The 25,339-nt window shown below is 37.8% G+C and overlaps 1 long non-coding RNA gene across 1 annotated transcript; it reads right to left on the reverse strand.

Annotated features, from left to right (window-relative positions):
- Positions 1-206: 206 nt before the first annotated feature.
- Positions 207-22,331, reverse strand: LOC309628832. Its single transcript, XR_014244734.1, has 2 exons — positions 13,038-22,331; positions 207-12,970 (listed from the first exon to the last, which is right to left on the reverse strand). It is a non-coding gene; the product is annotated as an uncharacterized lncRNA (long non-coding RNA).
- Positions 22,332-25,339: the final 3,008 nt, after the last annotated feature.

A 25,339-nucleotide genomic window follows, 5' to 3' on the forward strand; every position in this document is an offset into this window, starting at 1 on the left:
AGTGCATCATATCAGAAGCAACAAAATGCTAATTTGTCCCATTACTGGTGATGCTTACATTGATCCCTTGGTTCAGATGCTATCACTATTATAAAAATATCTTTTTTCTTCATAATAAATAATCTGTTGGTGAAACTTTGAGAATGTGGGAATCCTATTTTCCTATTTTTTTTAGCATCATTCAGTGATTTTTTAAAAAAAATATTTATTTATTTATTTATTTTTGGCTGCATTTGGTCTTTGTTGCTGCACCTGGGCTTTCTCTATTTGCGGCAAGTGGGGGCCACTCTTTGTTGCGGTGTGCGGGCTTGTCATCGCAGTGGCCTCTCTTGTTGCGGAGCATGGGATCTAGGCATGCAGGCTTCAACAATTGTGGCTTGCAGGCTTCAGATCACAAGCTCAGTAGTTGTGGCACACAGGCCTAGTTGCTCCATGGCATGTGGAATTGAACCCTTGTCCCCTGCATGGGCAGGCGGATTCTTAACCACTGCACCACCAGAGACACCCCATTTGGTGATTTCGCCTAAATCAGATCTTACATTTTCACTTGTGAAATTGTAATTTTCTAATTTTATTTTTCCCTCTCTGTACAATAGCTAGCATTCTTTTATTACATAGAGTTTTTCCTCCCTTCCTCCCCCCATGCATTTAATTGACTCTTCTTAAATGTAATATATTATAATTTATTATTTTCTTTTAAAAAAATTTCCAGTTTTCCCAGATTTGGCCAGTTGGATCTTTGAAGCTAGCCCCTATATTTTTCTGTTAGGTTCCCATTAATCACCGAGTACTTTTTTGCTTTCTGATACTACAAGAACTTTTAGCATTGCTAGTGAATTTTCCTTGCCTTGGCCATTTCTCCAAGGAACTCTAGTTCCTTTATGTGGAGAATGATATTTAGAAACCAAGATCTTCATGCTAGATGAGCACATTGATGTTAGGGTAGGCATAAGTAATTTTTGCTTCTGTTGTAAACAGTCCACTTCCATTCTTCTGTTCAATTTTGGATTATATACAATTACAGCATTTTTTTCCTTTGCATTTTCTTCAGCTAAGTATTTAATTTCAAATGCTGCTACCTAAAATTCTACACGATTCCTAAGAATTGGCAGAGGGTGAGAATCCCTCTATCTTCATCTGACAGTGTGAAAGCTCTAGATTTCACACTTCATTCAAATCTTCCTCAGTCACCTCTGTTTGTTTTTCATCTGATTTTTACCAATGTTCTGAAGTTCCCAAAATAAATAGGGTAATTAGTGAACCACAATATCTGGAAGATAAAGCAAGTGTTTACCTGTTCGCTTTGCCATCTGCTCCAGTGTGGATTGGATAAGTACATATTCAGTGCCCCCAAACAGCATACATGTCTCAAATGCCCGCTGTGACTGGCTCCAATTCTATCTGGTTGATTCTGATTATTTCATTACAACTGTTCAGATTTATAAACCCAGCAATTAAAAGAACTTAGACATGTTAATACCTATGTAGTCTTTAACCACCATGCCTTGAAAAAAGTGTGAGAGGTTTTACAAGACATTGTTTCACTGATGGACTATTATTATTTTAATGGAACATGTTAAACATGAAAATTATTTTAGAAGGTTTCTTTCTTCCTTTTTGGATTTGTCAAGCCCTCATTTACTAATAGAAGATTAACTATACTTTATTTTTAATTGTTCCAAATGTGATGATAGTGAAAAGCAACAATACAAATCACAACTTTTTTTTTCTACCAGTGTTTCTACATGAAGATTAAGAGTGTCTGTGACTAGTTCTAGGGTGATAATTTCAATTGGCTGAAGTCCATTCACTGCAGGGAAAAACACCTGGCAAGGCGGTTGGTAGCAGCCTGTTCTTGTTAACCTTTCAGCCTTCACAATAACTATCAGCAGGCACAGAGTCAGGGCCTCTAATTAACTGGCATTAGAGATTCTGACAGCTAATAACTTTTTATGGGTTTCCAGGACTGAGTAAAAGAAAATGTTCTGATTAATTAGAATCAAAGAATTTTCAAATTCCATAATCCTAGAATTGAATAATTTTTAGGCATATAAAATAAGGATCAATGCAGCCTCTCAGAGACATTTGCTTATAAACAAAATATAATTTCAAAGTATTTTATTTTAGCTACTTTAATCCAGTTAATTTTCAGCTACTGTGCTCTTTTATTTTTGGTAAAAAAGGAAAAATAGCTAAGAAATAGAAAACTTAAGAGTGTCAACTCTAGAAGTAAAGTTTTAACTAGGTTCTTCCCACCTGTAAAATAATTTCTACTAGTGAATTATAGAAGCTCTTCAATCCCCAATAAATGTGGGAGATTAAACCTCAGTCCTGGAGGGGAACCAGTTTAAGGAGAATATTTAAAAGCTTGACCGATGCCCTTCCTTTTGTCTTGCCTATAAGAAAATCAAACAACTTGCAGGTGACCTATATCTATAAAGAGAACCTGCTCAGCACTGGTTATATGGAAGCTAAAATGGGCTTGAGGAGAAAGCCAGAGAGGGAGAATCACTGGAACAACTATGGACTTGCAAAAACTTAGTCAGAAGACATTTTCTTTCTTGTGTCAGACAGCTGAGGCTCAGGTGCTGGACACAACTCTATTCGAAGAAGGCATGGGTAGAGATTGGAGCAAGGAGCCACTTCATGTCATTGCTGACTTAAGGCAAAGATAGTTAAGAACCATTTTTGCACCAGAGTGAGGTTTCTTAGAGGCAAGTCTCAGCTAACTATGGTGGCAGGAGTGTGTGAAGTTATATCCATACTCATGGCCCAGCCGCTCTGGATGGAAGGGATTAATATTATTTTTAAGTGTGTTGAGAGGCTCCTGAGACAGGGAGTGGAGACCTGTATTGGAAAAACTACCCAGTCCTTTGCCTCCTGTGTGTCTTCTTTATTCCTCATACTCCTCATTCAGAGTACTTTATTTCCTGTCACTGCCAGTGACAGGGAGGTTTTTTCTGTGTGGGTTTTTTTCCCCACACCAAACAATGCTGTGACACCAGCTGGGTGCCCTACCATTTAACTCAATTCTGACATTATCTCTCTGGAGATATCATCAGATCCTACAGGCCAAGGACCAATCCCAGAAGACTGCTCCCCATCTCAGATGACAATAGCAGGTAATAGGTCCCCAGGTTACCCACAACTTTTGGCTACAAATTAAGGGTTCCCATGACCTTCTCCCTCTTGGATTTGAATTATTTGCTCAAGTGGCTCACAAAACTCAGGGGAGAACTTACTTATGGTTACCAGTTTATCAAAGGATATGATAGGATACAGATGAACATCTAGATGAAGACATACATAGGGGGAGGTCTGGGAAGGTCCTGAGTGCAGGATATTTTGTCCTTGTAGAGTTGGGGTGCATCAGTCTCTCAGTGTGGACGTGTTTGCCAACCTGGAAGCTCTCTGAACTCTGTACCACTGGGATTTTTATGGAGGCATCCTCACAGAAGCATGACTGATCATTAACTTCATTTTCCCCCCTCCTTTCTAGAGAATAGGTTGTGGGGTGGGGGTGGGACTGAAAATTCCAAACATCTAAATACAGCTTGGTCTTTCTGGTGACCAGCCCCTATCCAGGAGCCATTAGGAGCCCACCCAGAGTCACCTCATTAGAACAAAAGAGGCTCCTAGTACTCTTTGACTTAGGAATTTATAAGAGTTTTAGGAGCCCTGTGTTAGGGGTGGGGTCAAAGATCAAATATTAGAACAAGAGATACTCCCAGTGTTATTATTTAGGAAATTACAAGGGTTTTAGCAGTTCTGTTTGCCAGGACCAATATATATATTTTATATATTACCTCATAAGTACCCAATAGAGTAAGCTGAAAACTTCACCCAACTTCCAATCTTACACCCAATGTTAGAGGGCCTGGTGAAAATAGTGCTTTTGGCTGTTTGCATATAGGAGGTAAGATTCTGGAGAAACAAATTAAAGTAAGGTCCCACTTTCTTAGCATGGTGGGGGCTTTGAAATAACTCTCTTTTCAAGGATGCAAATATTTCCGGCGGGAAAAATGTGGCAGGATGATACTTTGAAATGTTAACTGTAGTTCCTTATAGTTCATTGCCTTTTTTCTAGAGCAGGCAGCTATAATATTCCACATTAATGTTTCAGGGAACATTAATTGGATATAACCAATATAAGAAATGAAGAGAGAAAAGAAGAAACAACTTTTTTTTTAAACATCTTTATTGGAGTATAATTGCTTTACAATGGTGTGTTAGTTTCTGCTTTATAACACAGTGAATCAGCTACACATATACATATATCCCCGTATCTCCTCCCTCTTGTGTCTCCCTCCCACCCTCCCTATCCCACCCTTCTAGGTGGTCACAAAGCACCGAGCTGATCTCCCTGTGCTATGCAGCTGCTTCCCAGTAGCTGTCTATTTTACATTTGGTAGTGTATATATGTCAATGCCACTCTCACTTCATCTCAGCTTAACCTTCCCCCTCCCCATAGAAACAACTTTTGAAAGGACCTTTGAAATTCCTCATTAGGAGAAAGGCCTTTGGACTTTCCAAAGCTTAAGTTTTAAAAGAAAAAAAAATCAAACAATGGAATTAGAAGAATACATGATAGGAGGACCTTCAAGATGGTGGAGGACTAAGACATGGAGATCACCTTCCTCCCCACAAATATATCAGAAATACATCTACATGTGGAACAACTCCTACAGAACTACTGAATGCTGGCAGAAGCCCTCAGACTTTCCAAAAGGCAAGGAACTCCCCACTGTACCTGGGTAGGGCAAAAGAAAAAAGAAAAAACAGAGACAAAAGAATAGGGATGGTACCTTTACCTCTGGGAGGTAGCTGTGAAGGAGGAAATGTTTCCACACACTAGGAAGCCCCTTCACTGGTGGAGACCGGGGAGTGGGCGGAGTAGGGGAAGCTTCGGAGCCACAGAGGAGAGCGCAGCAGTGGTTGCAGAGGGCAAAGCAAACAGATTCCTGCACAGAGGATCAGTGCCAACCAGCACTCACTAGCCTGAGACGCTTGTCTGTTCACCTGCCGGGGCGAGTGGTGGCTGGGAACTGAGGCTCGGGCTTCAGAGGTCAGATCCCAGGGAGAGGACTGGGGTTGGCTGCATGAATACAGCCTGAAGGGGGCTAGTGCGCCACAGCTAGCCAGGAGGGAGTCTGGGAAAAAGTCTGGACCTGCCTAAGAGGCAAGAGACCATTGTTTCGGGGTGCTTGAGGAGAGGGGATTCAGAGCACCCCCTAAACGAGCTCCAGCAACAGGCACGAGCCATGGCTATCAGCACGGACACCAGAGACAGGCTTGAAACGCTAAGGCTGCTGCTGCAGCCACCAAGAAGCCTGTGTGCAAGCACAGGTCACTATCCACACCTCCCCTCCCGGGAGCCTGTGGAGCCCACCAATGCCAGGGTCCCGTGATCCAGGGACAACTTCCCTGGGAGAACACACGGCGTGCCTCAGGCTGTTGCAATGTCACGCCGGCCTCAGCCACTGGAGGCTCATCCCGCATTCCATATCCCTCCCTCCCCCTGGCCTGAGTGAGCCAGAGCCCCCTAATCAGCTGCTACTTTAACCCCATCCTGTCTGGGTGGGGAACAGGCGCCCTCAAGTGACCTACACTCAGAGGTGGGGCAAAATCCAAAGCTGAACACCAGGAGCTGTGTAAACAAAGAAGAGAAAGGGAAATTTCTCCCAGCAGCGTCAGGAGCAGTGGATTAAATCTCCACAGTCAATTTGATGTACCCTGCATCTCTGGAATACCTGAATAGACAACGAATCATCCCAAAATTGAGGTGGTGGATTTTGGGAGCAACTGTAGACTTGGGGTTTGCTTTCTGCATCTAATTTGTTTCTGGTTTTGTTTATCTTAGTTTAGTATTTAGAGTTTATTATCATTGGTAGATTTGTTTATTGATTTGGTTGCTATCTTCCTTTTTTAAAAATTTTATATATATATATATTTTTCCTTTTTCTCCTTTTGTAAGTGTGTATGTGTATGCTTCTTTGTGTGATTTTGTCTGTATAGCTTTGCTTTTACCATTTGTCCTAGGGTTCTGTCTGTCCATTTTTTTTTTTGTTTTTTTTTTTTTAGTATAGTCTTTAGCACTTGTTATCATTGATGTATTGGTTTTTTGGTTTCATTGCTCTCTTCTTTCTTTCTTTCTTTTTTTAGTTACTTTTTAATTTTTAATAATAATTTCTTAATTTTAATAACTTTATTTTATTTTATTTTTTTGTTTCTTTTTTTTTCTTCTCCCTTTTCTTCTGAGCCATGTGGCTGACAGAGTCATGGTGCTCTGGCCGGTTGTCAAGCCTGAGCCTCTGAGGTAGGAGAGCTGAGTTTAGGACATTGGTCTAACAGAGACCTCCCAGCCCCATGTGATATCAAATGGCAAAAGCTCTCAAGGAGATCTCCATCTCAACACTAAGTCCCAGCTCCACTCAATGAGCAGCAAGCTACACCCTACCCTGGACACCCTATGCCACACAACTAGCAAGACAGGAACACAACCCCAGCCATTAGCAGAGAGGCTGCATAAAATAATAATAAGTTCACACACACCCCAAAACACACCACCAGACACGGGCCTGTGCACCAGAAAGACAAGATCCAGCCTCATCTACCAGAACACAGGCACTGATCTCCTCCACCAGGAAGCCTACACAACCCACTGAACCAACCTTACCCATTGGGGGCAGACACAAAAAACAACAGGAACTATGAACCTGCAACCTGCGAAAAGAAGACTCCAAACACAGTAAGTTAAGCAAAATGAAAAGACACGGATACACAGCAGAAGAAAGAACAAGGAAAAAACCCACTAGACCAAACAAATGAAGAGGAAATAAGCAGTCTACCTGAAAAATAATTCAGACTAATGATAGTAAAGATGATCCAAAATCTTGGAAATAGAATGGAGAAAATACAGGAAACATTTAACAAGGACCTAGAAGAACTAAAGAGCAAACAAACAATGATGAACAGCACAATAAATGAAATAAAAAATTCTCTAGAAGGAATCAATAGCAGAATAACTGAGGCTGAAGAACGGATACATGACCTGGAAGATAAAATAGTGGAAATAACTACTGCAGAGCAGAATAAAGAAAAAAGAATTAAAAGAATTGAGGACACTCTCAGAGACCTCTGGGACAAAAATGCACCAACATTTGAATTATAGGGGTCCCAGAAGATGAAGAGGAAAAAAAAAAGGGACTGAGAAAATATTGGAAGAGATAATAGTTGAAAAGTTCCCTAATATGGGAAAGGAAATAGTTAATCAAGTCCAGGAAGTGCAGAGAGTCCCATATAGGATAAATCCAAGGAGAAACTCGCCAAGACACATATTAATCAAACTATCAAAAATTAAATACAAAGAAAAAATATTAAAAGCAGCAAGGGAAGAGCAACAAATAACATACAAGGGAATCCCCATAAGGTTAACAGCTGAACTTTCAGCAGAAACTCTGCAAGCCAGAAGGGAGTGGCAGGACATATTTAAAGTGATGAAAGGGAAAAACCTACAACTAAGATTACTCTACCCAGCAAGGATCTCATTCAGATTCAATGGAGAAATTAAAAGCTTTATAGACAAGCAAAAGCTGAGAAAATTCAGCACCATGAAACCAGCTTTACAACAAATGCTAAAGGAACTTGTCTATGCAGGAAACACAAGAGAAGGAAAAGCCCTACAGTAACAAACCCAAAACAATTAAGAAAATGGTAATAGGAACACACATATCGATAACTACCTTAAATGGAAATGGATTAAATGCTCCAACCAAAAGACATAGACTGGCTGAATGGATACAAAAACAAGACCCATATATATGCTGTCTACCAGAGACCCACTTCAGACCTAGGGATGCATACAGACTGAAAGTGAGGGGATGGAAAAAGATATTCCATGCGAATGAAATTAAAAGAAAGCTGGAGCAGCAATTCTCATATCAGACAAAATAGACTTTAAAATAAAGACTATTACAAGAGACAAAGAAGTACACTACATAATGATCAAAGATCAATCCAAGAAGAAGATATAATAATTGTAAATATTTATGCACCCAACATAGGAGTACTTCAATACATAAGGCAAATGCTATCAGCCATAAAAGGGGAAATCGACAGTAGCATAATCATAGTAGGGGACTTTAACACCCCACTTTCACCAATGGATAGATCATCCAAAATGAAAATAAATAAGGAAATACAAGCTTTGAATAATACATTAAACAAGATGGACTTAATTGATATTTATAGGACATTCCTTCCAAAAACAACAGAATACACATTCTTCTCAAGTGCTCATGGAACAATCTCAAGGATAGATCATATCTTGGGTCACAAATCAAGCCTTGGTAAATTTAAGAAAATTGAAATCATATCAAGTATTTTTCCAACCACACCGCTATAAGACTAGATATCAATTACAGGAAAAAATCTGTAAAAAATACAAACACATGGAGGCTAAACAGTACACTTAAATAATGAAGAGGTCACTGAAGAAATCAAAGAAGAAATCAAAAAATGCCTAGAAACAAATGACAATGAAAACATGATGACCCAAAACCTATGGGATGCAGCAAAAGCAGTTCTAAGATGGAAGTTTATAGCAATAGAGTCCTACCTCAAGAAACAAGAAACATCTCAAATAAACAGCCTAACCTTACAGCTAAAGCAATTAGAGAAAAAGAACAAAAAAGCCCCAAAGTTAGCAGAAGGAAAGGAATCATAAAGATCAGATCAGAAATAAAAAGAAATGAAGGAAATTATAGCAAAGATCAATAAAACTAAAAGCTGGTTCTTTAAGAAGATAAACAAAATTGATAATCCATTAGCCAGACTCATCAAGAAAAACGGAAGAAGACTCAAATCAATAGAATTAGAAATGAAAAAGGAGAAGTAACAACTGACATTGCAGAAATACAAAGGATCATGAGAGATCACTACAAGCAACAATATGCCAATAAAATGGACAACCTGGAAAAAATGGACTAATTCATAGAAAAGCACAACCTTCTGAGACTGAACCAGAAAGAAATAGAAAATATAAACAGACCAATCACAAGCACTGAAATTGAGACTGTGATTAAAAATCTTCCAACAAACAAAAGCCAAGGACCAGATGGCTTCACAGGCGAATTCTATCAAACGTTTAGAGAAGACCTAACACCTATCCTTCTCAAACTCTTGCAAAATATAGCAGAGGGAGGAACACTCCCCAGCTCATTCTACGAGGCCACCATCACCCTGATACCAAAACCAGACAAAGATATCACAAAGAATGAAAACTACAGGGGAATAACACTGATGAATGTAGAAGCAAAAATCCTCAACAAAATACTAGCAAACAGAATCCAAGAGCACATTAAAAGGATTATACACCATGATCAAGTGGGATTTATCCCAGGAATGCAACGATTCTTCAATATACGCAAATCAATCAATGTGATAAACCATATTAAGAAACTGAAGGAGAAAAACCATATGATCATCTCAATAGATGCAGAAAAAGCTTTCAACAGAATTCAACACCCATTTATGATAAAAACCCTCCAGAAAGTAGGCATAGAGGGAACTTACCTCAACATAATAAAGGCCATATATGACAAACCCACAGCCAACATCGTTCTCAGTGGTGAAAAAAAATCATTTCCATTAAAATCAGGGACAAGACAAGGTTGCCTACTCTCACCACTATTATTCAACATAGTTTTGGAAGTTTTAGCCCCAGCAATCAGAGAAGAAAGAGAAATAAAAAGAATGCAAATCAGGAAAGAAGTAAAGCTGTCACTGTTTGCAGATGACGTGATAGTATACATAGAGAATTGTAAAGATGCTACCAGAAAATTACTAAAGCTAATCAATGAATTTGGTAAAGTAGCAGGATACCAAATTAATGCACTGAATTGTCTCGCATTCCTATACAGGAATAATGAAAAATCTGAAAGAGAAATTAAGGAAACACTCCCATTACCATTGCAACAAAAAGAATAAAATACCTAGGAATAAACCTACTTAAGGAGATAAAAGACCTGTATGCAGAAAACTATAAGACACTGATGAAAGAAACTAAAGATGTTACAAACAGATGGAGAGATATACCATGTTCTCAGATTGGAAGAATCAACATTGTGAAAATGACTATACTACCAAAAGCAATCTACAGATTCAGTACAATCTCTAGCAAACTACCAATGGCATTTTTCACAGAACTAGAACAAAAAAATTTCCCAATTTGTATGGAAACACAAAAGACCCCAAATAGCCAAAGCAATCTCGAGAAAGAAAAACGGAGCTGGAGGAATCAGGCTCCCTGACTTTAGACTATACTACAAGGCTACAGTAATCAAGACAGTATGGTACTGGCACAAAAACAGAAATATAGATCAATGGAACAAGATAGAAAGCCCAGAGATAAACCCATGCTCATATGGTCACCTTATCTTTGATAAAGGAGGCAAGACTATACAGTGGAGAAAAGACAGCCTCTTCAATAAGTGGTGCTGCGAAAATTGGACAGCTACAAGTAAAGAATGAAATTAGAACACTTTCTAACACCATACACAAAAGTAAACTGAAAATGGAATAAAGATCTAAATGTAAGGCCAGACACTATAAAACTCTTAGAGGAAAACATAGGCAGAACACTCTATGATATAAATCACAGCAAGATCGTTTTTGACCCACCTCCTAGAGAAATGGAAATAAGAACAAAAATAAACAAATGGGACCTAATGAATCTTAAAAGCTTTTGCACAGCAAAGGAAACCATATACGAGACGAAAAGATAACCCTCAGAATGGGAGAAAATATTTGCAAACGAAGCAACTGACAGAGGATTAATCTCCAAAATATACAAGTAGCTCATGCAGCTCAATATCAAAAAGCAAACAACCCAATCCAAAAATGGGCAGAAGACCTAAATAGACATTTCTCCAAAGAAGATATACAGATTGCCAGCAAACATATGAAAGGATGCTCAACATCACTAATTATTAGAGAAATGCAATTCAAAACTACAATGAGATATCATCTCACACCAGTCAGAATGGCCATCATCAAAAAACCTGCAAACAATAAGTGCTGGAGAGGGTGTGGAGAAAAGGGAACCCTCTTGCACTGTTGGTGGGAATGTAAATTGATACAGCCACTATGGAGAACAGTATGGAGGTTCCTTAAAAAAAAACTAGAACTACCATACGACTCAGCCATCCCACTACTGGGCATATACCCCGAGAAAACCATAATTCAAAAAGAGTCATATACCACAATGTTCATTGCAGCTCCATTTACAATAGCCAGGACACGGAAGCAACCTAAGTGTCCATTGACAGATGAGTGGATAAAGAAGATGTGGCACGTATATACAATGGAATATTACTCAGCCATAAAAGGAAACGAAATTGAGTCATTTTTAGTAAGGTGGATGGACTTAGAGACTGTCATACAGTGTGAAGTAAGTCAGAAAGAGAAAAACAAATACTGTATGCTAACTCATATATATGGAATCTAAAAAAAAAATGGTTTTGAAGAATCTAGGGGCAGGACAGGAATAAAGACACAGACATAGAGAATTAACATTAGGACACGGGGTAGGGGAAGGGTAAGCTGGGATGAAGTGAGAGAGTGGAATGGACATATATACACTACCAAATGTAAAATAGATATCTATTGGGAAGCAGCCGCAGAGCACAGGGAAATCAGCTCGGTGCTTTGTGTCCACCTAGAGGGGTGGGATAGGGAGGGTGGGAGTGAGATGCAAGAGGGAGGAGATATGGGGATATATGTATATGTATACCTGATTCACTTTGTTATACAGCAGAAACTAACACACCATTGTAAAGCAATTATACTCTAATAAAGTTGTTAAAAAAAAACAACACATGATAGACAGAATCAGTATTTTCCAGGCTCAGCAATTCAATAAAATCTACTTGGACTGAGAAGAAGGAAGTAATAATCAGATGATAAGCAAGAAAGTTTATGTATGGTTGGCCCTGTGTTCTGTCCCTCTACCCTTTCTCGAAAACTGGGAAGGCATAGACAGATCCCAGATCTCAGAGCAAGATTTATTCCCTATTTCCAATGAGTACCCAAACAAGTCCCAAGAGCCACACCTCCCCCTTGTTCCCAGTGTTGTGTGGAGGCAAAGGCAGACTGGGATGGCATGTCTAGTATGAGAGAGCCTGGAGTGGCCTCACAGAATTTCTTACAACCTGCAGCAGCAAGGGAGGGCAGCTGGTTGTTTTCTCTGCCTCTGAGATTCTGTATAATTAACAGAGAACCAGACCTGGAGGGTTCCTGCAGGAGGGGGCATTAGAAAATGCAGAGGCAACCTGCATTGGTCAGTGAGTGAGGATAAGCTGGGAACATGTTCATCTCAAAGGATGCAGACAGGTAGAGCTCATGAATAAGGACCAATACCATCTTCTCATTCCTTAATACTGAGGCATTACCTAAGAACCCTAAATTTATGACAAAACCCCTGGAATAGAGGAAATGGTCGTGACTTGATTAAGATTTTGTTTTCCTCATTTGATCAAATAGAGACCCAAAATACAAAATTAAGCTGAAGTACAGAAAAATAAACAAATTTATACTTCTTGCCCACCTGAGCTGTATGGAATGGGATTTATACCCATTATATTTTAAATTTAAGTTATTTATGTGTCAGCTTTATTAAATTCCATTAGAATGTGAGTTCCTGAATGATAGTGGTTTACATCTCCTTCATCTTTCTGATTTCCAGGCATCTCAAAAATAGTAGAAACTTAATATTTATTCAGTGGTGTTGAATGGCTTAATCCAAAAACCTTCCTAGAAGCAAATTTTCTTAGTTAGCTAGCTCATTGATCCACTATTATCAAGCCTGGTGCTCAGGTACTTTTACCCTTTCAGTGAGTCTTCAGACATAACAAGCTGTAGGTGAACATCAGCTAATCCAAAGACTTTGTGAAAGGGAAGCAACCAGAAGATCCTAAAAACTTGAGCACATAGGTACCCAGTCTCGATATCTGATGTTGCTCTACTTCTTGAAGTACTGCCTTCACTTGGTTTCTAACACACTCGACTCATCTAGCCTTCCTCCTATCTTTTTATCCACTCCTACTCAAGTTGGTTTTTGTTTGTTTGTTTTTTTGTTTTTTGCTGGTTTCCTCTTCATTGATCTTATTCAGTCTCTAGGCTATAAATTCCATCTGTGTACTGATGATTCACACATTTATATATCTGACTCATATTTCTCTCCTGAGCTCCAACTGCCCTCTTGACCTGTGTATGTAGATGTTTAATAGACTTCTAAAATTTAACATGTCTAAAACTGAGCTCCTGCTATACCTCCCCAAGCCAACTCCTCCAACAGTTTGTTGTCCATCTCAGTAAATGACAATCTTCTGTTTCCAGTTTTTTAGTCCAAAATCCTGGTGCCATCCCTGACTACTCCTTTTTTCTCAAACTTCACATCCAAGCCCACAAGGAAATATACCCAGAATCTTACCGTTCTCATCATGGCTACTGCTTTCACACAAGCCACCACTGTCATTTTTTTTTTTTAATATTTATTTATTTATTTTGGCTGCGTTGGGTCTTCATTGCTGCACGCGGGCTTTCTCTAGTTGCGACTAGCGGGGGCTACTCTTTGTTGCAGTGCGCGAGCTCATTGTGATGGCTTCTTTTGTTGCGGAGCATGGCTGTAGGCTCATGGGCTTCAGTAGTTGTGGCACGTGGGCTCAGTAGTTATGGCTTGTGGGCTCTAGAGCGCAGGCTCAGTAGTTGTGGCACATGGGCTTGGTTGCTCTGCAGCATGTGGGATCTTCCCGGACCAGGGCTCAAACCCATGTCCTCTGCATAGGGAGGAGGATTCTTAACCACTGAGCCACCAGGGAAGTCCCCCACCATTGTCTTTTGTCTAGATGATTGTAACAGCCTCCCAGCTAGCCTCTCTGTTTCTAACCTTGTCCCCCTACAACCTATTATCAACACGGTGGCCAGAGTAATTCTTTTAAATTATAATCAGATTAGGTCACTTCTCTGCACCATAGTTTTCCAGGGCTAATTCAGAGTAAAACCCCAAATCCTGACTATAACTCTCCATGTGATCTGACTCCACATGAACTCTCAGCCTTCATTCCTCTCTCTTAGGACCTCCGTAACTCTGGCTGCCTTGCCCTTTCTCAAACATATCAGACATATTTTCAAGGCAAGTCCTCCGTACTTGCTGCTCTCACAGCTTAGCATGTACTTCCCTATTAGATCAACATGGGTAGCTCCCTCACTTCCTTCATATTTTTATTCAGAAGTCATCTTTTTGCTATGACTTCCCTGGTCACTCTATCTAAGATTTCAAAGCCTAATCTTTACATTTCATAGGGTTTTCCCTGTTTATAATTTCTTCTTAGAGCACATCATTTATTCACATATATATTTACTTTATTTTTCTTTATTGTGTGTCTCCTGCTTGACAGTGTTTCTTTCACTACATGATATCTGGACGTACAGTAGTGCTTAGCATATGGTAAGTACTCAGTAAATATTTATTGAATGATCATTTACTAAATAAATTAGTATATACTAAACTATCACCAGATTCTTTTTTAGTTTTATTGATTTGTGGCCATGTGAAGGAACTCTATCCTGCTAACGTTTTTCAGTGTGGGTTTTATTCTATTTCATTATAAAACCCAGTATTAAAATGCTTCTGTAACACTAGTTTGCATCTGATAAAATATTACTTTTCTCCTAGTAAATATACTTTCTGACTACAATGCTATCTGGAAAAAGCTGTGTTAGTAATTAACATAAATATTATTTTGCCTCATTGTACATTGGTTCTTTATCCTAGGATGGTTTCTGGGCCACATCATAAAATAAGCAATATACTTTTATTTTTATTATTATTTTTTAATATTTATTTATTTATTTATTTTTGGCTGTGTCGGGCCTTAGTTGTGGCACGCAGGATCTTTCACTGCAGCACATGGGCGTCTCTCTAGTTGTGGTGCTTGGGCTCAGTTGCCCGGTGGCATGTGGGATCTTACTTCCCTGCACAGGGGTTGAACATGCATCCCCTGCATTGGAAGGTGGATTCTTAACCACTGGACCACCAGGGAAGTCCCAAGCAATATACTTTTTAAAAAAAATTAATTAATTAATTAATTTTATTTTTGGCTGTGTTGGGTCTTCGTTTCTGTGCTAGGGCTTTCTCTAGTTGTGGCAAGCGGGGGCCACTCTTCATCGCGGTGCGCGGGCCTCTCACCATCGTGGCCTCCCTTGTTGCGGAGCACAGGCTCCAGACGCGCAGGCTCAGTAGTTGTGGCTCACGGGCCTAGTTGCTCCGCGGCATGTGGGATCCTCCCAGGCCAGGGCTCGAACCCGTGTCCCCTGCATTAGCAGGCAGATTCTCAACCACTGCGCCACCAGGGAAGCCCCCAAGCAATATACTTTTGAATGAAAGCTGTGTCTTTGTTGACGATCTTGTTTGCTTCCTTCTTTACCTATGTTGTTCTTTTTTATTAGAATTTTCAACCTCCTCATTTCTGTCCATGGAAACCCTATATATTAAAGGTGTAATATTTTTAATACTTGCTAAATTATTTTCCCTATTAGTAAACTGATTTTCTCTGCAAATTGTCCACTATTTTGGCATCAGTGAAGGAGAGAAGGACAATGCTGTCTCTGAAAGGAGGAACATATGAAGTTGGGGCAAAAGTGATGGGATTTTAATCTGTTTCCAATGCTTTAAAGCCCCAGAGTGGGGAGGAAGTTCACTGCATGTGTCTAAGAGCAGAAGGGCTGTAGCCTTGCTCAGCATTTGGTCCTTCAGTAGGAAACTCCAGGGCTGCTTTGGCCAACATATAGTATCTTGGCATAGTCAAAAGGGTCGGTAATTTGGTTTGGTGGAGAGAGGGTCTCATTGACATGTGCTTGCTTCCTCAAGTTGCAGAGATCATAGATACTGGTTTAAGGCATACCAAAGAACTTAGTGTGGTGGGAGCAACCTACGTCAAAGGATAAGAGGAAAGGTGTGGCAATGACTCAGCGTGGTCTGCAGAATCAGGGAGTAGAGGGGAAGCTGTGTCACGTTGGAGGGGGTAAGAGACCAGACAAAGCTGACAAATTTAGAATCACAAGGGTACAGCATAGAACAAATAGGCTAATTCTGGGAAGTGATCACTGGCTAACACACCCAAAGATTAGCTGGAGGGTAGACAACCTCACTCCCAGTGCTTAAGGTCACGTAAGCTGCCCACACTCAGTATGCAATTACCAGGCGACATCAAATTGTAGCCCACAGGACAATACTGTGTGCTGCCTAATTTTGTATGTCCCGTAAGCTAAGAATGGTTTTTACATTTTTAAATGGTTGGGAAAAAAACCCCAATATTTTATAACATGTGAATATTACGTGAAAATCAAATTTCATTTAAAGTATCCATAATTAAAGCTTGATTGGAACATAGCCATGCCCATTCATTTACATCTTGTCTATAGTTGCTTTCCTGCTACAGGGGCAGAGTTGAGTAGCTGCAATAGAGGCTATATGGCCAATAAAACCTAAAATATCCTGTGTAGCCATTTACAGATAAAGTTTGCTCGTCCTTGCAATATACCATCTTAGAAAGTGGACTAAGGAGAAAGAGAGAAATCTGAGGAACTAAGCCATAACCTGAAAGAGACTGAATTAACCCCCAAGAGACCATTTAATTATTGAATCCACTAAATTTAATAGACAAAAATTAGGATTATGAAGAAATTCTGGATGATGCCAATTCTTGTTCCTAAATGGCTCAATAGGCATCCTCAGTTATGAGGTATCTCAGACAGAGGTACCCTCGATAGACTCTCAATAGACTCAGTGCAGATTTCCTTTAGACCTTCAGTAGGTTCAGTGCCGATTCACTCACACCTTATGTGATGATACTTTATAGCAAGTATCAAACACATAAAGATTTTATTAGAACCCCATCTTATGAAATCTCTAGGCAAAACTATGAAGTAGCTTCTTTTTTTTTCCTATTCTCCTTTTTCCCTTTCCCAGTCTGTTGGCAGTCCTATTTCCCTACTTGCTAAGGTACCAACCTAACTCAAGTTGTTTTGTTGATGTCTGTGTCATTCCTGGATGTCCTCCCCTATTCTCCACAAGCCAGTGGAAACACCTCATTTGTTTACATTGAAATATGAATGTCTAATAGTTATGAATATGTCTCCCAGATATTTTGAAAACAATGTTTTATTAATGCAAAGGAATAAATTCCTAATTGGAAGAACATAAGTAGTGAAATTTGGTTATGTGCTTTTAGAATTTAAGCTATGCGTTCATACTAACACAATAGGCCAGTTTTATAAGGAATCACATGTATATATGTGCTACTTTGTTTTTAAAAATTTATATTACTTCCTGCAATTTTAAAAGAGATGAAATAGAAATAGATAAGAATTGATGTTTGTTAAAGACACATCTGGATTTATAAGCCAAGTGGAAATAAATATGTAAATAATCACCTATTTAATCTTGCATTTAAACATTACTATTGATTAGGGGTTATCATTTCTCTGATTAGTTACATAACAACCATACCATTAGTAAAAGTGCCCTGTTTGTTAAGTGTTTTTAGTGTTGAGTCTTTTGATTTCAGTTAATTCCTAAAAGCAATTCTGTGAATAGATATTTCAATTTCCCAGCTATTAGTACTAGTAAATTTAATCATTTTCCCCCCTGTGGGTTACGTAGCCTATAAGTAACAAAACCAGGCGTTAAGCTCAAGTCTGTGTAACTTCAAAGACTTTTTAGGTTAAAAATCCGAACCACTACTTGACCCTACTTTCTAATGTTTGAAATACATTTTTGTAAATAACTTATTTTTTAAAAAAATAATTGTTGAGTTTTCTTTTCATAGGTCCTTAAAGGCTTCAGCAGCCTTCTTTGTTTCTCTGACCCTGCAGGTTAAATGGCCCAGTTTAGCTGTGCTGGCATTCTGCTTGATAAAGGAGGTATGGCAAGCTAGCAACACATTTCACAGAGTTGACCTTGAAGTTATTTGATATTAAATCAGTTTTACTTAGGGATGTTTTTTCACCCCCCAAGGTCCCTTTTATTCTGTCATACAATTTGCTGTCAAACTAAATGATGCATTTAAGTAAAATGACCAAAGATAATGACTTTAACAAGGGAGAGACCAGAACAATTGCTGTTGTAATGTCATTCTGATCTGAATGACCCTGTTACGTTGGAGTCATGATACAAGGAGTGTCAAGTCATGGTAACCTGTCACTCTTTCTCAGCAAAATAATGGGTTGCCACTTAAAGAAAAGTTACCCAAAGTGTAAGGATTTGTTATAAGATAGACTCAGGAACAGTCATAACACTAATTGGAAGTAGAATGTAAGAACAATGCACTCAAGTTGATCATCAAACTGAATGACATTAAAATCTGTTTCTTACTAGACCTTATATAGCATGATAAAATAATGGGGAAGAACAGTGTGGTCACCAAATTGGCTTGGCTACCTTGTGAAACAGAAAGATAATTGACAAGATGTCTTTCAAAGACAACTGCGTTTGTGAACTTAAGAGTTGAATTTTTGTGATGGATAAAATCAACTGCAGATTTCCAGATTACCTGACAGTCTAACAGAATAATATCTTTTTCTTCTTTCCTTCTTTTCTTCTTCTCACCCTCCCTCCTTCCCTCCCTCCCTTCCTTCCTTCCTTCCTTCCTTCCTTGACTAAGGTGAGAACACCCTAGAGGCTATTATTATTTGACTCACTCTTATAATTTTATTTTTACCTTTCACTTTTCAGTGATATGAATTTAACACCTGTATATACTTGATTTAAGTTAATTAATCTCCAAAAGAAATGGACTACATTTTATAACTGCTTTCCTCTTCTTGGTATACCCTCACAAATGGAGACTTCCTTTATAAATGTGAATTTTCCTTACAAAAGGGTCACTTCTACTGTGTTTTCAGAGGTTCTCCTGTGTCTGCTGTTTCTCAAAATAAAAACATATTCTGCCACGCTTCATTCCCTTTAGTTTTGATATTTTTAACTCTTATTTTATGTTTAAAGTGAAAATAATTTTGAAGTATTTTCAACAGAACTTAAAAACAGTTTATAAAAAATCTCTCTACATAGGACATTTGAAAAAGTGGACTTAAATATTTAATAGTAACAGTGAATTGCAACTAAATATCAAGAAAACAAACAAGAAAGCATCCAACTCTTTCTTCTTATATTTGGTGACTTCTCTCATTGAATTTGATGGTATTTCCAATATTGCTTAAAGTATTACAGTAAAATTCAGCATAACTCTTTTTTTTTTTCTTTCTGGCTGTGCCCTGCGGCATGTGGGATTTTAGTCAGGTCAAATAGTCACCTGTAGCTGCAAGGGAGGCTGGGAATGAAAGTATCTTTTAAAGGGAATGAAGTATCAAGATTAGTTCAGACAGATCATGATTCATCACTCAGACTGGACAAATTGCTGTTGGGAACAAAATTGGGATTCTGTTTTCAAGAAAGAAGGGGAAATGGCCTAACGGGAAGTGTTTATCAGGCTCAGCCTACTCTTAAACCAGCCCTAGTTATTTCCCCCTCTCCTCAGAACCTCAGGGCTGTTTTCAAAGTAAGAAGCAAATGCCTCCAGGGCTCTCCTAGTCAAGGTTAATGTCTAGGCATCTTGTGTTTGCTGCCTCTTAAGGGAGCCTTTTGCTACTTTGCATGCTACTTGTTTCTGGAGCTGAAGAAACACCGCTTAAAAGGATTAATTTGGTGGGTGCCCCAGAGAATCTGGAAAGTAAACAACTGTTTCTTTTTTGTCAATATGGCAATTAAGAACTGGGAGATTAAAGAAAGAAAAGTAAATGCAGCTTTTATTTCTACAGTAGACTGATAAGCTGGTGAGTCACTGCATAGGTAATGAGTACCAGAATAGTTTTAGATGAACAAATCCAGTTCAGGGATAAAGTCTCTCTCTTCCATCAACTACTTTCACCTTAAGGTACCCAAATACAGCATAGACCAAAGCTTGCCAATTTAGAATTGGGAATATGTGATTTTTTTATTGCGTATAAAAATGTTTTTATGCCAGAGACACAGATCTGCATGAAAATTTGGTTTCAAGTAAAAGCAGATTTTTCTGTAGCCAGAGTGTTACTTTTGATTTTATTGTGGATGAGAAAATTATATAGTCATGTTATTAGAGCAAATGATCCAATAGGATTGTTAGTAGCTGATATGAAATCATAGCCTCACAGAGTGAATACTAGTTGCAGTTCTGTTATCAATTTACCTGTCAGTTACCTTGGCAAAGGTAACTGTTTCCTGATATTTTAAAGAGTGGTGATAATGCCTCCTTCACCATTGGCTTGTAGAGGGCTCTTATACTTCATTGTACCCCATAACCCTAGCTTAGTGATTGACACATGATAGAAACTCAGTAAATACTCATTAAATAGAATATAGAATAAAAATCAAATGAAATATATATATATAAGTATTGTGAATGACTATATAAATGTAACTATAATTATTTTTATTTTCTTCCATGATATATTTTGTTTCAAAACCTACTGTCAGAAATTAAGGGATAAATTAAAATCACATTATATAAACATTTAATCTGCAATACTTTCAGGATTCCATTGTCAGTCTATTGAGATTGACTTCATCTATAAACCTTAAGAATTATTTATAGGAATACATTTTATTTATAAACGATTGGAACTGGTTAAAAGGCAACTTTATAATCTTAGATTTTTTTTTCAAGTATCACTCCACTGGGTAAAGGAACAAATGGAGTAGCTTTTGATGTACTGCAATTTTTATTATCAGTCATTAACAGCTAAATTAATCAAAAGCCAAACTTGCTGAAGGGTGGCCACAAAGAAGGGAATGTATTTACTGGAAAATAATTTCAGGCCAAAATCATGATAGGGTTTCCCTTGACTATTTCAATTCCTTGAAGACTTGAGATAAAGTCGCCCTTGAGACTTGGTGGAGAGTATTGCTGAGAGGAAGGCACCACGGCAGTTGCTGTCTCTCCAGCTGCGAAGTCTACCTACAAATACCCATCTAATGCTTGCATATCAGTTATCTCACATGAAACCTGTAGGAAAAACAGAGGGGGCGGTGAACCCAAAGAGGAAAAAGGACATTTTTTCAGGGGACTTTGTGTTTTAGAAATCCCTTTGAAATATCAGGAAAGGGAGAAAACCCTGTTAAATTAATTAAACAAAGAGGCCATTAGGCTGAGGTGACTTTAATGCCTTAATAGCTTATATAAGCAAACCAGATACTAAGCTTTTAATGCCTCAAGGTTTAGAAATTGAAATCTAAAGGACAATCAATCTCAAACAGGCATCTGGGCTTTCCCAAATAAGGCAACCACTTAAGCTATAGTCAATTCAATAATTTCCTTTTTTTTTTTTTTTTGCTTGCTCCTCTTCTGTATAAAAGTCTTTTCCCTAACTTCTGTTGGTAGAGAGCTCCTAATCACTTCCAGGTTGGTGCTGCCCGATTCAAATAAATTTTTGCTCAAATAAACTCAAATAAAATATGCCTCAGTTTATCCTTAAATGCAAGCATTATTTCAGTGGTTACTGTTGCTTCTCTTATCTGCTCCTTGAGAGCAGCAACAGCCAAATTTAATTGATAATAGGTATAAATATGCTGTAATAAGGACTCTAAATTATTATGAAGAGGTCTGATGGTAAACAAATGGTGAACTAATGCTCATAAAAGGGTTAGTGTCAACATTGCAACACCTATAAACAAGGGTAACGACACTATCTAGAGACAATCACTTGTATATAGAAGTGAAAATGGATAACATTTTGAAATATTACCCACTTTGTTTTTCCTTCTTGGTTATTGTCTTTTTTTTTTTTAATACTTATTACAGTATAGTTGATTTACAATGTTGTGTTTGTTTCAGATGTACAGCAAAGTGAATCAGTTATACATATGCATATATCTACTCTTTTTAAAATTCTTTTCCCATATAGGTCATTACAGAGTATTGAGTAGAGTTCCCTGTGCTATACAGTAGGTCCTTATTGGTTATCTATTTTATATGTAGTAGTGTGTATATGTCAGTTCATGATTAAACTAGACATGAGTGTGAGCGCTGTTGCCCTAGGGAAAAAAGAACAAAAAAGAACTCAGAAAGAGAGTCAAAATCCTGACTTCATAGCTCCCAAGTAGACTTCTGTAATTTTCTGTTGGAGACATTAGGCTAAGAGCTGAAGAATGTTTGAAAAGCAAAAGCTATGCACTATTCTAACAAAAAAGGTTTGTAATGGAATAGCAGAAGTTGGGCTTGAATATATATCAAGAAGACTGGAGCATTCAAAGCATGGAATCCACACCCAAAACTGCAGGGTTGGGAAGAATAAACAGTGAACCATTTTCTGTGCCCTAAAGAACATAAATGTACACCTAGTTGAATTGAGAAACATAATTTAAAGTTTTATTTTACTTTTAAATTAAAATTTTTTTATTGAGGTATATTTGATGTGCAATATTATATAAGTTTCAGTTGTACAACATAGTGATTCATAATTTTTAAAGGTTATATTCCATTTATAGTTATTATAAAATATTGGCTATATTCCCTGTGTTGTACAATATATCCTTGTAGCTTATTTATTTTATACATAGTAGTTTGTACCTCTTAATCCCCTACCCAATGTTGCCCCTACCTTTTCCCTCTTCCCGCTTATAGCCACTAATTTGTTCTCTATATCTGTGGTCTGTTTCTTTTTTGTTATATTTACTAGTTTGTTTTATTTTTTAGATTCCACATGTATATCATACATATCATACAGTGTTTGTCTTTCTCTGTCTGAATTATTACACTTAGCATAATACCCTCCAAGTCCATCCATGTTGCTGCAAATGGCAAAATTTCATTCTTTTTTATGGCTGAGTGGTATTTCATTGTCAATATATACCATATCTATTTTGTCCATTCCTCTGTTGATGGACACTTAGATTGCTTCCATATCTTGGCAATTGTAAATAATGCTGCTATGAACATTGGGGTGCATGTATCTTTTTGAATTAGTGTTTTTGTTTTTCTCAGATATAAACCTAGGAGTGGAATTGCTGGGTCATATGTAGGTCTATTTTTAGTTTTTTGAGAAACTTCCATATTGTTTTCCACAGTGGCTGTGCCAGTTTATATTTACAAGGGTTCCCTTTTCTCCACATCCTCACCAGTGTTTGTTATTTGTGGTCTTTTTGATGATAGCCATTCTGACACGTGTGAGGTGATATCTTATGGTGGTTTTAATCTACATTTCTCTGATAATTAATGATGTTGAGCAAGCAAGAAAGATAATTGAATTTGATGTGACTGGGGTTTAGATGTTGATGGCACCTGAAAAAGGGCCGTTCCCACACACCCCTGAGCAGGTGATAGCAATTCTCTTAAACCTCTAAGTACTAGCTTTGGTTTTTGTTTTTATTATGTGACTTAAAAAAAAAGAACTGTTATCAAAACAAAGAAAAAGTCATCCATAATCTCATCAATCTGCTAATATATATTTCAGTGCTTATTCTGCTAGTCATTTTTATCTACACATATTTATATATTTTATCTATATAGCTGTATCTTTTCCTATACTGTATTTGCATCTGTATCTACATCTGTAGCTATAGCTGTACCTATATCTGTGTCTAAAAGTAGTATGTCTTGGGAAATTCTGGGAATATAGTGACAACTAGAAAGAAAAACAAAAAAACTCATAGTCAATATTTATAACAAAACTAGGTCACAAGCTATTCCCTTGAACCTTAGTATACATGGTGGGAACAAATCACCAACAGCCACAAAACCTGCATAGCAACAACATATTCATCAGAAGAAGCAAAAGGAAATAACAGGGTGACTGAAGGACCTGAGATAGGAACTCACAAAATAGCCAATAAGTATCACTGGAAAGAGTGATGCATCCATTAGAGAATAACAGCTAAAAGTGGAAGGGTTTCTCCTGTTCCTGTAGTGGGTGAGTGCATTTAAGGGTCTGGGGTTGGCTAACCCCCATGAACTCTTGACACTGATTAACCAGGATTTCCTTCCAGGAGAGGGTTCCAGACTGGGGAGAAACTGCTAGGAGTAGAATCAAAATTGGTCAGGATAGGGACAATAACAAGAAGGGCACGTCCATGTAAAAGTGGAAAAGGAAAACAGAACCAGAAAATCTCAGAAAGCAAGTCACCATATTTTTTTAAATACTACACAACACTACTAGAAGAAGGAGCCTTGTGAAGTTAGAAAATGTCATTTGAACCAAGATCCCTTCTAAAAGCTCAGGAAAATAATTTCACATAAAAATGAACAACAAAAAAGTGTTGTTCTAAATCCCATTAAAAATTATGAAGATGCAAAGAGACTAAAGGTGAAAGCATGCTAAAATGATCTGCCTATAAAACAGATAAAAATTATAACCTGCTATTTCAAAGCAAGTTTAAAGACATTAAGATATAATGCAAGATATAAATGAATGACATACATCAGAATTAGAGAAAGTCAGAAATAAGGTGATAGAACTCAAGAAAGAAGTAGACATAAAAAAATTGTATTGGACGGGGCCAAAAAACCAGCAAATAATGTCTTAATAAAAATGAAATGTTAAAAGTTAAAAAAAATTAAAATCCAAAAGGAAAAAGGAACATTGGAGATAAGCAAAGAAGATATACCACACAGTTGATAGGAATATCTGAAAAAGAAAACCAAAGCAAGGAAAGACCAATACTCAAAACTGTAATTCAAGAAAGTTTATCTGGAGGTTAAAAAAGAGACGTTAAATTCTTATTGAAAGAACACACTGTATACTCAAGAATGCCAACATAGAAAGACTATCATCAAGACCTGTTTTAGAAAAACTCCTGGACTTGAAAGAAAAAAAGGAAAATCCTTTGGCCATCCGGGCAAAGAGTGTATAACTTATAAGGGAAATTATATCATCCTCATACTTTTTTTTTTTTTTTAGTTATTTCTGAGATACACATTTTAAAGTAATAACTAGAATTATGACTTATAACATTATACCAGAACATAAGATTTTTAGAACTTTCATGTAATGTCTGAAACATTTGTATTAACATATTTCCATACAAATAACCCAAAGAAAGTTTAGTATTAGTTGTTTTTTCTTTGTTTGTTTGTTTGTTTTTTTCAACTGCAGGTTCTTATTAGTCATCAATCTTATACACATCAGTGTATACATGTCACTCCCAATCGCCCAATTCAGCACACCACCATCCCCACCCCACTGCGGTTTTCCCCCCTTGGTGTCCATATGTCCCAAGAGTGGGTCTCTTGTAGACAGCATATATATGGGT

Source organism: Balaenoptera borealis (assembly GCF_965194805.1).
Source record: "Balaenoptera borealis genome assembly, chromosome: 5".
Classification (NCBI taxonomy): domain Eukaryota; kingdom Metazoa; phylum Chordata; class Mammalia; order Artiodactyla; family Balaenopteridae; genus Balaenoptera; species Balaenoptera borealis.